The sequence below is a fragment of the Carassius gibelio genome, chromosome A5 (genome assembly GCF_023724105.1).
Source record: "Carassius gibelio isolate Cgi1373 ecotype wild population from Czech Republic chromosome A5, carGib1.2-hapl.c, whole genome shotgun sequence".
Classification (NCBI taxonomy): Eukaryota; Metazoa; Chordata; class Actinopteri; order Cypriniformes; family Cyprinidae; genus Carassius; species Carassius gibelio.
Genome location: NC_068375.1, coordinates 15,417,289 through 15,431,501, shown reverse-complemented (window position 1 = coordinate 15,431,501; position 14,213 = coordinate 15,417,289). Strand labels below are relative to the sequence as shown.

The 14,213-nt window shown below is 40.9% G+C and overlaps 1 long non-coding RNA gene across 1 annotated transcript; it reads left to right on the top strand.

Annotated features, from left to right (window-relative positions):
• Positions 1–1,864: 1,864 nt before the first annotated feature.
• On the top strand, positions 1,865–13,988 carry LOC127996775 (uncharacterized). The gene is made up of 4 exons (XR_008169671.1): positions 1,865–2,231; positions 6,057–6,178; positions 13,367–13,496; positions 13,597–13,988. It is a non-coding gene; the product is annotated as an uncharacterized LOC127996775 (long non-coding RNA).
• Positions 13,989–14,213: the final 225 nt, after the last annotated feature.

Here is a 14,213-nt window from a genome sequence, read left to right as displayed (position 1 = left end):
GGTTCATCATGTATTTCAATATTTTATAATTACATATTTGTAATGAACTTTTGAACATTTTAAACACCACTGCTTTAAATGTACATAATGTCAAATAACACACTACAGTTCAAATTAAGTACTTATGCTTTAGTATGTTAGTAAACACATCAAAATGAATGTACTTGAGATGACAAAAAGTACTCAAACAATGATTCAAATTGTGCATTAAAGAAAACCTTTAAGGGGGGGGGGGGGGGGGGGGGGGTGAAATGCTATTTCATGCATACTGAGTTTTTTACACTGTTAAAGAGTTGGATTCCCATGCATGGACAAAGTTTCAAAAATTAAGTTGTACATTTGAAGGAGTATTTTTGTTCCAAAAAAACCTCGTCCGGTTTGTCACAAGTTTCGGAACGTTTTTTTCGAGTATGGCTCTGTGTGACGTTAGATGGAGCGGAATTTCCTTATATGGGTCCTAAGTGCTCCAGTATAGCAGAGCACTGAGAGAGGCTGAGCACAGCCTGTTCAGAGCGAGAGCGTCGCGAAAAGTCACAAAAGAAGTGTGTTTTTGGTTGCCAGGGCAAGACAACCCTCCACAGATTACCAAAAGAGAAACAGCATTAAGGGATGAGTGGAGGGAGTTTATTTTTACAGAGCATCAACGGAGTTGTGCAAGTGTTTTTGTTTGTTCCCTGCATTTCGGATTGCACATCGTTTATTTCTTAAGGATAATGCAGTCCCAACGGAAAAGGGTCACGATTGTGTGTTGGAACCACATGGGGTGAGTAAAACTGCTTCAAATATCTCTGTGTTGTTAACTTAGCTATCAGCGCATAAGCACATCAAGTAAACAACATGCGATGTTGTCATCAAACTGCACTTTCCACATGTACAGCTTAAAAAAAAAAAAAAAAAAAAAAAAAAAAAGACAACATAAAGTGGAACTTAATCATTTTCCAAAACCGCTAAGCAAATATATACAGTTTCAGTACATACCACATAGCATACCGCCTTTGCTGATGCTGCTCTTGTTAAATTTCAGCCTCTGGATCTGTGTCACAGCTTCCAAACGCTCTCAACGCAAAAGCCTACTGGCGCTCGTGATTCTTTAGCTCCGCCCACACGTCATGCCTCTAGGCGCTCGTGTTTTTCCGGGAAAAATCGGTACAGACTATCTTTCTCTTATAAATATAATAAAACTAAAGACTTTTTGGAGTTATGAAGGATGCAGTACTACTCTATAGGTACTCAAGATTAACAGGATATTGAGTGAAAACGAGCATTTCACCCCCCCTTTAATTTGACACACTACAAAGTGCACATTTTCAAAAATGTACCCGAGAGTGCTAAGAAACACTAAAGAAAGTGTAGTCTCAAAGTGCACTTAAGTGGTCTTTTATTTCATTGATATTGCACTTATAATACAATATAATAATATAATATAATAAAACCTTGAAGATATTAAGTGCACTTTTTCACACATAAACAAATTTAGGATTGAAACAAAATGCGTGAGTAAAAGATGACCATTCAAATTTTTGGGTGAATTATCACTCAAAGAATTGGAGCTCACACTTTCTACAAAACGTCTGAATCTTATCTTTGGTTCTCTTTAGCAAAGCCCCCCTCTTCCTTATTAAATGATCCTGTAACTCTCAGAAGGAGGGCCAATTAGGAGGATGGATCTCATACGCATGCACTTCTGTGAATAAACATGGATATAAACGAGTGTATATTTGTACTCCTACAGGTGCATGTCTATCGCCCCTTTAATTAGCTCCAGAAAATCACCTTCACCTGATTGACATCTCATTAAGATGTCATTAAATACATAACTAGCTGTAACTAGCGAGCTTGGTGACAAGTAGTCTATTGAGTGTGAAGATCCAGGAAACTCAGACTGGAAAGAGGATAAGGGGGAGAGTGTGTCATATTTGTCACCTTGTTTTCATGTGTATGATGGCTGCAGAAAATAGAGCCATGGAAGCTGTTGTCAAATGCTGTGTCACTCTCTAAATCTGGCCGTCCATGTCGACCTGACAGACAATCCATCCTTCCATTAATCGTGTCACTCAAGTGTGGGTTTATTTGCCTCACTGTAGCATTTAAGCACCAAACGGATTTGAAAATCACCCCAGGTGGCAGGCCTTCATCTGACTCTGGATCTTCACTATTGTGTGGATGACTGGGAGCTGCTAAGCCCGCAGAGCCCTTGGTGGACATTGGCAGCCTCTAATTCACCAAGATAGGTCTGTGAGAGTGGCATCTTTCTCCCCAGCAGGTCAACCTTTTCTCAGTCTATTAATATTCTCCTCCTAATAAAAGCAAATTTGATAAATGCTTTTTCTAGCTGTTCCATTACGGAGCCCCTGCTGTGCAGTCACACTAGAGGCTGAAAAGAGCCCAGTGAGTCAAGCCACCAAGAGAGCAATTAAATCTCTTTCTTAGTTAAAGGGAGGGAAAGAAAATGCCTGACTTCCTGTGCAACTTTATATGGTGCATGTCCAATCTATGTTTATTGAAAGCCTTGTGTAATCCCACAAGGTACATATGCTGCTGGGCTGGAATGACTGTATTTTTGAGCTGAGTATGAATGAACGGCACCATCAAGATGTAATTACTTATAGGACCCCATGACCTAACTTTTAGTTTCTAAGATCAGAGGTGGAAACCAATTGGGATTGATATTGTGAATTTTGACTGCACAATTTGCACCCACATGTTGTGAACTGCAAGACTATTATAGTTTTGAGTTTCTGCTTCCATTTAATTTTCAGTGTATATTTAAAAAAATAAAATAAATTGGCGTGAAATGAAAGTCACGATTGCTTACTAGTTGCTATTGCCTATTGTGATGTTTATCTGAGTGAAATGACTTCTCAAATGGATTGGTGGATCCTTGCTGTTAGCTAGTTTGCAGGAGGAAAGCGATAAAAACTCTTCTGGCCATTGGACAACCTTAGAGATGTGTTTGTATTTCATGAAAGATTATGAGTGTGCATGATATTTTTAAAATAAGGATGTACAAAGATAAACAGAATAAATGATAAATTTAAAAATAACTATAAACGGTTATTTCTGATTTCATGGTGACTAAAAAAATGGTAAGTGTCGTTACATTTCTCACACAGTCTATTGTTATTGCAGATTTAATGCAGATGGGTTGTAAACATTCCACGTTTTAGAATCAAATTACAATTTAAATTCTCACACCGTAAAAAATATCTCTGAATTTAACGGTAAAAGACTGTAAAAATACTACAGTAAAAACCTGTTAAATGGTTAACGGTAAATTGCCCTACTATACACGGTGAAAAACTGTATTGGACATTACATGTAATTTTACTGCTGTATACCACTTTTGGAAGTGAAAAAGAACGTATAATTTTCAGTGAATAACCGTAAATTGACATTCGCAGAATTCTCTGCATTACATTTCAAATTTGAAGGTGTTTTTTTTTTGTTTGTTTTTTTGCTGAAATGGTTTTGTTTCAGTTTTGTCTTTTGTATTTTTAGGTTACTTGATATTATGTTTTCATTTTAGTTATTAACAATGATAGCACTGGTGTGCTAATGAAGGTGCTTGCCAAAATACTTTACTATTTAGCTGATTTGTAAAAAGACAAACTCCACTGGATAGTTGCATAAACCGCTTGGACTAGTCTTAAAAAGTTTGTCACTTAATTTTTTTTCTTGACTGGTCATATTTTTTAAGGTCAGACACAAAAGGTAAGATTGGTATAATTTGAATCTAGAAAGTAAGACTGATTACACACTGGCTAACTGCTAGTCAGACAGTCTTTACATAGTGGCTATGTTTTTGCAACTGACCCCTGGTTCCCATCATTCTCTGTGGCATCACATGAACAATAAAATGCACAGTTAAAGCATCTATTACACATCCCATTTGCATTAATGCACTTTATTTTGTGGAATTAACTAGAAATAGAAACAGATCTTTTATACCATGACATGAGCAGTACATAGTGAAACAATTTGCTGCTTACTATCCATCAGTTGTTGATTGGATGGAGGCCGTTCTGAATGTGAAGTTGCAGTCAATTTGTCAGAAAGAGGAGGTTGGCCGAGGTGTTGATATGATTGACTTGGCCCTCATTGGTTTTATTTATCTCATGATCATCAAGACCTTACTAATTGATTGACTAATGAGCTTGTTAATTAATTCTGACGTGCCTTTCCGGCCCCACTCTACCGAGCCATCGTACACAGACCTTTTACACTCAACACAACACAGCCAGTAGCACACAAACAGCACTTACACCATGACCCCACCTCCTTTAAAACCAAACACAGCACTTAGCACAGCCCACACACACATCTTGACCCCGTCTGGAATGCTAACTGTCGACAACATTCAGGGTTGATGTAGTTTGTGTTTGTTCATTCTCTTGCTCTTATTCACATCCTTGGAATATGCAGCCTATTTATGGAGTCTTCGCTTCATTTTTGCATTTAAATGTTCATTTGATTTACTTTCTCTTTGTGTAGTCCCCCTCCTTGAACACTGCCCCCTTCCATTTCTGCAGGAAAGGTTTAATTGCAGGGTTACGCAAGTTCAGGGCCCCTGGATGTCGCGCGGGCGAACAGGACCCTACCCTGTCATTTACTCACGTCAAGCTTAGCTCAGCCATGGGGAAGCTGGAGATTTTCGCGGCAGGTCCTGAGAGTAGAGTGGACTTGTCTGCCCCTCAGCAGGTCATAATGACAGATGCCTTTTAAAGGCTGCATGAGTAGAAAAGGAAGGGGGGCAAACCGCAGGGTTGCCTGTCAATGTGAAGGGGGATCCTTTTTGTCACCAAGATGTGACGGTTTTAATTTTTCTGCCTTTATGAGTTTGTGAGTGCAATGAGAGAGTCTTATTACTCGTGTCTCAATGCGGATTCTCAGAGTAATGTATGAAGATGAACCCAATTCATTCTTTTGCACTAAAGCTACTAGACTAACTGAGACTTGTCATGGCACTTGTATACTGTTGTTGTTCTCTTGTTGACCTCACTGCTTCTAATGTTCTCATTTGTAAGTCGCTTTGGATAAAAGCGTCTGCTTAATGATTAAATGATTAAATGTAAATGTAAAGCCAAATTTTGATCACTGCAAGAGAAGTCAATAAGTAGTTAAAAAATATTATAAAAATATAAAAAATACTTATAAAGCTACATTTATTAAATGTAAAATAACAATGAATACAACAAGAACAATAATAAATATATTATTTGTTGCTGTTGTTATTTTATATTTAATACACATTATTTTATTTATTATAATATATTTAATATACTTTATTATTAGAAGTACTACTAATAATAATAGTGTATCATTGTATTATTAGTTTTAATAATAATAATATTTTATTGTTGTTTTGATGTTTTATAAGTATAATTATATATATAAAACAACAACAACAACAATAATATTATATTATCATTAATTATTATTATTACAGCTGTTGTTGTATTATACATATATAGTTTATTATAAAAAAATATTATGAATACTGTTTTTCATTTTTAATTTCATTTTTTTTTCATTCATTTTAATTTTTAAATATAAATAATAGAACTGTAAATAATTCTATTGATTATAGAACTTCATAAATTGAAAAAACAATTGTGCCTCTATCTGAATTTAGTTGTACCAACACATACAGTTCTCAGCTGAAATTATCACTAGTGTCCGTGAAACACAAATAACTTATATTCCGTTTCACATAAATTATGATTATAGTATATTGAATAATAAAGACCTGTTTTTGTGCAGTTCTTTGCACAATGCTTTGTTATGACACTTTTAAAACACTTTTTTTACAGCTGTTGTTGTATTGTAGATATGTAGTTTATTATAAAAAAATATTATGAATACTGTTTTTCAATATTTTTTAAATATAAATAATAGAACTGTAAATAATTATATTGATTAAATAACTTTCTAAATTAATGGTAAATACTTACCTCCTTAAATATTATTACATTTTATTAAAATAACCATTCTTTCATACAAGTTTTCATGTTTGCAGCACACATCCATATGAAATGTGTGCTGAAGGTTTTCCCCAGGCAGTGTGTTTGAGAGGTACAGAACACAAGCGACAGATGGGCCCAGTGAAAGTCTCCATTGAGAGAGAGCCTGTCCTCAGGCTCCAGCCCAGCTGTCAGAGAGCACTGAGACAGAGGGAAAGGTGAGATTCACCTGTTTGAACGACAGACAAGTAACATATGTGTCAGAATTACTAATCTTACACAGGTGATTTAGTGCTTGGTAGCTGGCAGACCTGCCCCTGTGTAAATGATAGGCAGATTAAAGAAATCAATGGCCTTTTAAAGAGCACAGGATTATCTGAGGGTCATCCCTTGAGGTGATTTCCAACCAGGTGTATGTATACATGAAAACCCTTGATTTTGCTGTATTTAAAACTGAAAAGGAAAAAGAGAGAAAGAGAGAGAATTAATGACTTAAAACTATTAGGACCATCAATAGATTGTGTTACTAGTGTGATTAATGTCTTTAAACTGCACATATTCAGAATATATGTGCATTTAAATCAACCAGACAGAGGTTTGGCTCTTTACTCATTTTACTCATATTTGTTTTTCCCCACAATATTAAACATTTCTTTCCTGTTCTTCTCTAAGCACATCTAAAAGCAACAACAACGAACTATAAAATAAATTAAATTAAATTAAATTACATTTATGCATTTAGTGGACACTTTTATCCAAAGCGACTTACAGTATACTGTAAATGTCAGGCTAACATTTTTTACCTTACAAAATACATTTTTACCTTTAAAAAAAAAAAAAAAAAAAAAAAAAGACAATCAATATACATCAAACTGGATTAAAACAGACAAACAAAGTTGCAACACAGTTGTTACTCACTGGAAAAAATGTGCCTCTGTCTGAATTTAACTATAAAAACACATACAGTTCTTGTCACGGTAGGAAATCCAGTGTTTCCTCCGTGTCATGTTTTGTGATTGTTTTTGTACTTACGTTGTCTCCATGTGCTCGTTTAGTTGATTGTCATCACCTGGGTGTTGATTGTCTCGCTCCAGCTGACCTTCATCACACCTCAGCTACTTATACTCACCTCGCTCTCTCTCTGTTGTCAGATCCTCTCTCATGTCTTCGTGTCCTAGTTGGATTACCGTCTTCCGTGTTCGTGTGCTGGAGTGGATTAAGTGTTGTCGTCCTCGTGTCAGTGTTCCGGTCTGTTCCTGGTTTCAACCATTGACCACCTTCACCTGCACCGCCGACTTCACCACCCAGCTCATCTCACGCCACCGTAGACCTTCCTTGCCATTGCCAACATCCTGGACTCTCTTTCTCAATAAACTACATCTGATCGCCTGCAATTGCTTCCTCCTCTTTTATCTGTCGTTACAGAAGGATCTGACCATCATGGAAGCAGCAGGCGACCGCTCCCCATCTCATCTGGAAGAATTTCTGCAACGAGCTGTGGGTCGTATGGATCGCCAAGACAAGGCGATAGATGAGATGGGTCGAGCCTTCCAAGCAATGGTGACGAAGGTGTCCGAGCTCGCTCTCCAGACGCAACACCAACAACAACCGTCACCCGCTGCGCCTCCCACGCCACCCACACCGCCGATCGTCTCCGGGGGGATTTCCCAGCCCGAACCACGCCTCCCCATCCCGGAGAAATATGCGGGTGAGCCAGAGTTCTGTCGATCATTTCTGTCTCATTGTTCTCTGCACTTCGCCATGCAGCCCCGCACGTTCTACACCGAGGAAATGAAGGTGGCATTCGTCTTATCACTACTTACGGGAAGGGCTGCCCTCTGGGGGACGGCGGTGTGGGAAAACCAAGACAGCTGCTGTGCCTCGTTCCACGCCCTTTCGGAAGAGATGAGACGGGTCTTCGACCGCTCCGTCGCCGGGAGGGAAGCGGCTCGCCTTCTCACGGACCTACGTCAGGGGGAAAGGTCCGTCTCCGATTACTCGATTGAGTTCCGCACCCTGGCGGCGGAGTGTAAGTGGAACGAAGAGGCGCAGTGGGATCACTTCCTGCATGGGTTGGCTGACCGCATCCAACAGGAGATCCGCGCCGTCGAGCTCCCCACTTCTCTCAATAGTCTGATTGACCTCACCATCAGAGTTGACAATCGACTCGATCAAGCCACCAGACGGAGGGGGAGAACAGTTCTCGCGAACAGACCGGAGGCTCAGTATCAGCGCTCAGATGTTGCGGTCAGCCCACCGGGAGATCATGAACCCATGCAGGTGGGGCGAGCTCGGCTCTCCCGGGAGGAGAGGATCAGGCGGAGATCCCTGGGACTATGTTTATACTGCGGCAGTCAAGAACATCACATCCAGCGTTGTCCGGTAAAAGACCAAGCCCGATAGTAAAACGGAGGCTACTATCGGGTGGGATCTCTGCCAGGAAGACCTCATCTACATCGACACTCCTTCCGGTGAGTCTACGGTGGTCCACCCACGCACTCGAGCATCACGCCTTGTTGGATTCTGGGGCAGAGGGTAACTTCATGGACTTCAAGTTCGCTTGTAAGCTTAACATTCCTCTCACCTCCCTCAAACACCCCATTGCACCCTTTGCTCTCAACGGACACAGACTACCAGTCATCACTCATACCACCTTACCTGTTTCCCTCACCACATCTGGCAACCATACTGAGGAGATATCATTTTACATCACGGACTCACCTCAATCCCCCATCGTTCTCGGTCACACCTGGCTTCAGAAACACAACCCCAGGATCAATTGGCGCCTTGGATCTGTGGTTAGCTGGAGCGAGGAATGTCATTTGTCTTGTCTTTTGTCTGCTGGTGTTAATGTTTCTGAGTCTGTGTTTCAGGGGGAAGCAGTGGATTTGGCTAGCGTGCCCGCGGAGTACCACGACCTGAAGGAGGTGTTCAGTAAGTCTCGTGCTGATTCTCTTCCTCCTCATCGTCCCTATGACTGTGCGATAGAGTTATTGCCAGGTACTTCTCCGCCTAAGGGCAAGTTATATTCTTTGTCTATTCCAGAGACGGCGGCCATGGAGAAATATATATCCAGTTCTCTAGCAACGGGGTTTATCCGCCCTTCTTCTTCTCCAGCGGGGGCGGGGTTCTTTTTTGTGGGAAAGAAGGACGGATCCTTGCGACCTTGCATTGACTACCGAGGGCTGAACAACATAACGGTAAAGAATACCTATCCTTTACCGCTTATGTCTTCAGCTTTTGAGAGGTTGCAGGGAGCGTCCGTTTTCACTAAATTGGACTTACGTAATGCTTATCATTTGGTCCGCATCAGGGAGGGGGATGAGTGGAAGACTGCCTTTAACACCCCTAGAGGCCATTTTGAGTACTGCGTTATGCCGTTCGGGCTAACCAACTCGCCGGCAGTCTTTCAAGCACTCGTTAATGACGTGTTGCGAGACATGGTCGATCTGTTCATATATGTTTACCTGGATGACATATTGATTTTTTCTTCGTCTCTCCAGGAACACGTGCAACACGTACGACGAGTGCTTCTGCGGTTGCTAGAGAATGGATTGTTTGTCAAGGCGGAGAAATGCGTTTTTCATGCACAGTCTGTTTCTTTTCTAGGACACATCATTTCGACTGAGGGTGTTCGCATGGATCCTGAGAAGGTTAAGGCTGTGGTAAATTGGCCATCCCCAGAGTCTCGCAAGGCCCTGCAGAGATTTCTGGGGTTCGCCAATTTTTACCGGCGTTTCATTCGCAATTTCAGCCAACTAGCCGCTCCTCTGACCGCCTTGACCTCCCCTAGTTTGACGTTCAGGTGGTCAGACGCAGCTGAGGCTGCGTTTGCCAAACTGAAAAGCTGCTTTGTTTCAGCTCCCATTCTCGTCACCCCTGATCGCTCACGTCAATTCATAGTGGAGGTCGACGCGTCAGAGGTGGGGGTAGGAGCAGTGTTATCCCAACGCGCATCCTCAGACGGAAAGGTGCATCCGTGCGCGTATTATTCTCACCGTTTATCTCCTGCAGAAGTTAATTATGACATTGGCAATCGAGAGTTGTTGGCAGTCAAACTTGCACTGGAAGAATGGCGTCACTGGCTTGAGGGGTCGGGTGTACCTTTCATTGTATGGACGGACCATAAGAATCTCGAATACATTAGAACCGCCAAAAGACTTAACTCCAGGCAGGCTCGGTGGGCATTGTTTTTCGGTCGTTTCGATTTTACACTTTCTTACCGGCCGGGTTCCAAAAACATCAAACCCGATGCTTTATCCCGTCTTTTTGAGCGTTCCGATCGTACTGCTACTCCCGAGCCCATTTTACCGGGGACCATCATTATCTCCGCGCTCAGATGGGAGGTCGAATCGAAGGTGTTGACCGCCTTAGAAGGGGTAACGCCCCCGGCTCGTTGCCCACCGAACCGATTGTTTGTGCCGGAGGGGTTACGGTCAGACGTTCTCCAGTGGGGTCATTGTTCCAGTGTTGCTTGTCACCCAGGGGTTAGTAGAACTAGATTTCTAGTCAAGCAACGATTTTGGTGGCCTGGTATGGCTCGTGACGTCCACGATTTCGTCTTGGCTTGTTCAGTTTGCGCTATTGGTAAGACTTCCAATCGACCTCCAGATGGGTTACTCTTACCGCTGTCTGTCCCTTCAAGACCCTGGTCCCACATTTCGCTAGATTTTATCACCGCCCTCCCGCCCTCTAGAGGCAATACGGTGATTTTAACCGTAGTGGACCGGTTCTCGAAGGCGACTCATTTTATTCCCTTGCCCAAATTGCCTTCAGCCAAGGAAACAGCGGTAGCTGTCATTGACCACGTCTTCCGCATACATGGCCTCCCGACAGACGTGGTTTCTGACAGGGGTCCCCAATTTGTGTCCAAATTTTGGCGAGAATTTTGTAAATTGTTAGGAGCGACTGTTAGTCTTTCTTCCGGGTTCCATCCCCAGAGCAATGGTCAAACCGAACGAGCCAATCAGGATGTCGAGAGGGTTTTGCGATGTTTGGTTTCCAATAATCCTTCGTCCTGGTGTCAGCAACTCTCAGTTGTGGAGTACGCACACAATTCTTTGCCAGTGTCATCTACGGGCATGTCTCCATTTAAGTGTAGTTTAGGGTACCAACCACCTAATTTTGTCAGTACGGAATCCGAGGTTTCGGTCCCCTCCGCACACGCACTAGTCCAGAGGTGTCACCGAACCTGGACCAGAGCTCGCAGAGCTCTGCTCCAGGCTAGGTCGCGCACCAAGGCTAAGGCCGATCGCCACCGGTCGAAGCCTCCCCGTTACGTCGTCGGTCAAAGAGTGTGGCTTTCTACCCAGAATATTCCTATGCGTTCCGTTTCTAACAAACTTGCTCCCAAATTTATTGGCCCGTTTTCTATTACCAAGATTATTAATCCGGTAACCGTGCGTCTTAGCCTTCCTCCGGCGTACAGGAGGATTCATCCCGTGTTCCACGTGTCCAAAATTAAATCGGTGATTTCTTCCCGTCTTAATCCGCCTGCTCCGGTTCCCCCCCCGCCTCGTCTCGTTAATGGGGAGACCACCTATTCGGTTAATCGTATTCTGGACTCTAGACGGAGGGGACGCGGTTTTCAGTACTTGGTGGATTGGGAAGGTTACGGTCCGGAGGAGAGAAGCTGGGTTCCTGCTCGGGACATATTGGATCACCACCTTATAGATGATTACAATCTACAGGTAAAGCAGGCTGGGAACGTCAGGTGACGTCCTAGGGGAGAGGGTACTGTCACGGTAGGAAATCCAGTGTTTCCTCCGTGTCATGTTTTGTGATTGTTTTTGTACTTACGTTGTCTCCATGTGCTCGTTTAGTTGATTGTCATCACCTGGGTGTTGATTGTCTCGCTCCAGCTGACCTTCATCACACCTCAGCTACTTATACTCACCTCGCTCTCTCTCTGTTGTCAGATCCTCTCTCATGTCTTCGTGTCCTAGTTGGATTACCGTCTTCCGTGTTCGTGTGCTGGAGTGGATTAAGTGTTGTCGTCCTCGTGTCAGTGTTCCGGTCTGTTCCTGGTTTCAACCATTGACCACCTTCACCTGCACCGCCGACTTCACCACCCAGCTCATCTCACGCCACCGTAGACCTTCCTTGCCATTGCCAACATCCTGGACTCTCTTTCTCAATAAACTACATCTGATCGCCTGCAATTGCTTCCTCCTCTTTTATCTGTCGTTACAGTTCTCAGCTGAAATGATCTCTAGTGTAAGTGAAACACAAATAACATATTTCTTTTCAGAAAAATTATGAGTATAGTATATTAAATAATAAATACCTGTTTTTGTTCAGTTCCTTGCACAATGCTATGACACTTTTAAAACACTTTTACCATAATGCATGATTTGTAAATTAATATAATTTGATGTATGCATCGCATAGCGAGCTCCATGTGTGTGGCTTTCCTTAAATAGTAAACTTGCTTTGTAGCTCAACTGGTACTGCAGCGCCTCAGCAAATTCGTAAACACTACTGCCTGATTTATGTTAGGGTTTATAGTTGGCACATTATTTTCACAAGCAATAGAGTATTAACTTTTTAAGTTCTTTATATATATATATATATATATATATATATATATATATATATATATATATATATATATATATATATATATACATACATATATATATATATATATATATATATATATATATATATACATACATATATATATATATATATATATATATATATATATATATATATATATATATATATATATATATAAAATGCAGTATTTTATTTTTTGTATTTAATTTATGAATGTGCTGTAAATTGAATCGTTACATATATGAAATTATTGTATAATAAAATGGTATTTTGTACATGCAATTTAAATTTTTATCCATAGACACTGCATCTGTCCGACATGCTTTCTCACTGATGCCCCCGATTTGGAGACTTTGGACGCAAAGAAAATTTCACTCATTATTACAACTTTTTGGTGATGTTCATGTGCATATAACTCAAGTTCAAGCATTTTCCACTGTGCTTGCAAATCAGTATTAGGTAAATATGACAACTTACTCCAGACTTTATGGACTTAATAGTACATATGTAAGATATCCATGCCACAGGAAGTGCTCTGATGGTCTTCTCATCGATGTAAATGACAGGTATCAGTCTAAATATATCTGGTGTGATGTTAATGAAGGGCTACTGGAGTCCTACTGATTCAACTGTGCAAAGCATAAGACAAAAAAAGGTGAGGGAACACTGAACTAACTAAACTTTAGTTGAAAAGTTTCACATTTAAGGCATGCATGAGTAAATGGAAATTACTAACTGTATCAAAATGTGTAAGTGGGTGTAAGTGGGTTTTCTTCCTCAAACTAATTTTCTTTCTCTTCAGTCTTTAACTTGATGACACAAAATAAAAGGTTGTACTTTGGCAGGATTCACATGGATTGCTTTCCTTCAGTTCATTTAGAGAAATCACTCTCGAATGAATACAGAGATGCAAATACTCCCTACACCTTGAAAAGCAGCAACAACAAGGTTCGGTGCACAGAGGGCCCTTGTCAGGTAATGTTAAGGTTCTCTCTCTGTTTATCAAATCCACTGTCTTCTTTGTCCCTCACATTTCACCCCTGTCTTTTTATTTCTGCTCGGCTGCTCTCCAAAGGCTTTGACTGACGGTGTCACATTAAGCATGGGGAGACATGGATGCTCGGGGAGGGTGTTCTTTGGCGCAGTAGGTAGAAACTACTGTAATTATAGAGCACAAACACATTGAGGAGGAGAAAAAGAGTCCCAACATGCAGCTCACATTGAAAGAAAATTGCGCAAAAATAAAAACAAGTGTGTTTTCATGCTGAAAGAAAAAAAAGGAGAAATAAGTGGAGAGAAAAGAGTAAACAGCTTAAACCGAATAAGAATTGTCTGTTTTTGATGGATGCATGCAACTCTTTGTATAGGATGTGTTGTCTAGGATGTGTGTATGCGTGTGTTGATGCATTTCGCTTCAAATTTGAATACCTTACGTTTTGTAGCTGAATATTTTACTTATGTTTCTGGTCCCTTAATAAAAAGAACTGACATTAGTAGCATTAGTCAACAGTAATATTTATTAATTTATTAATTTATTTAATTAATATCTTTGTCCTGCAACTGTGCTTTCATATGAGCCTTTTGATATATTTTGGATTTGTAAGTCAAAACCTGCAGTATTTTCTGCACAGACTGTCTTTGCTTACAACATATGGTTAATTTATAACTTTTGAGTTACTATGAATCTTCATT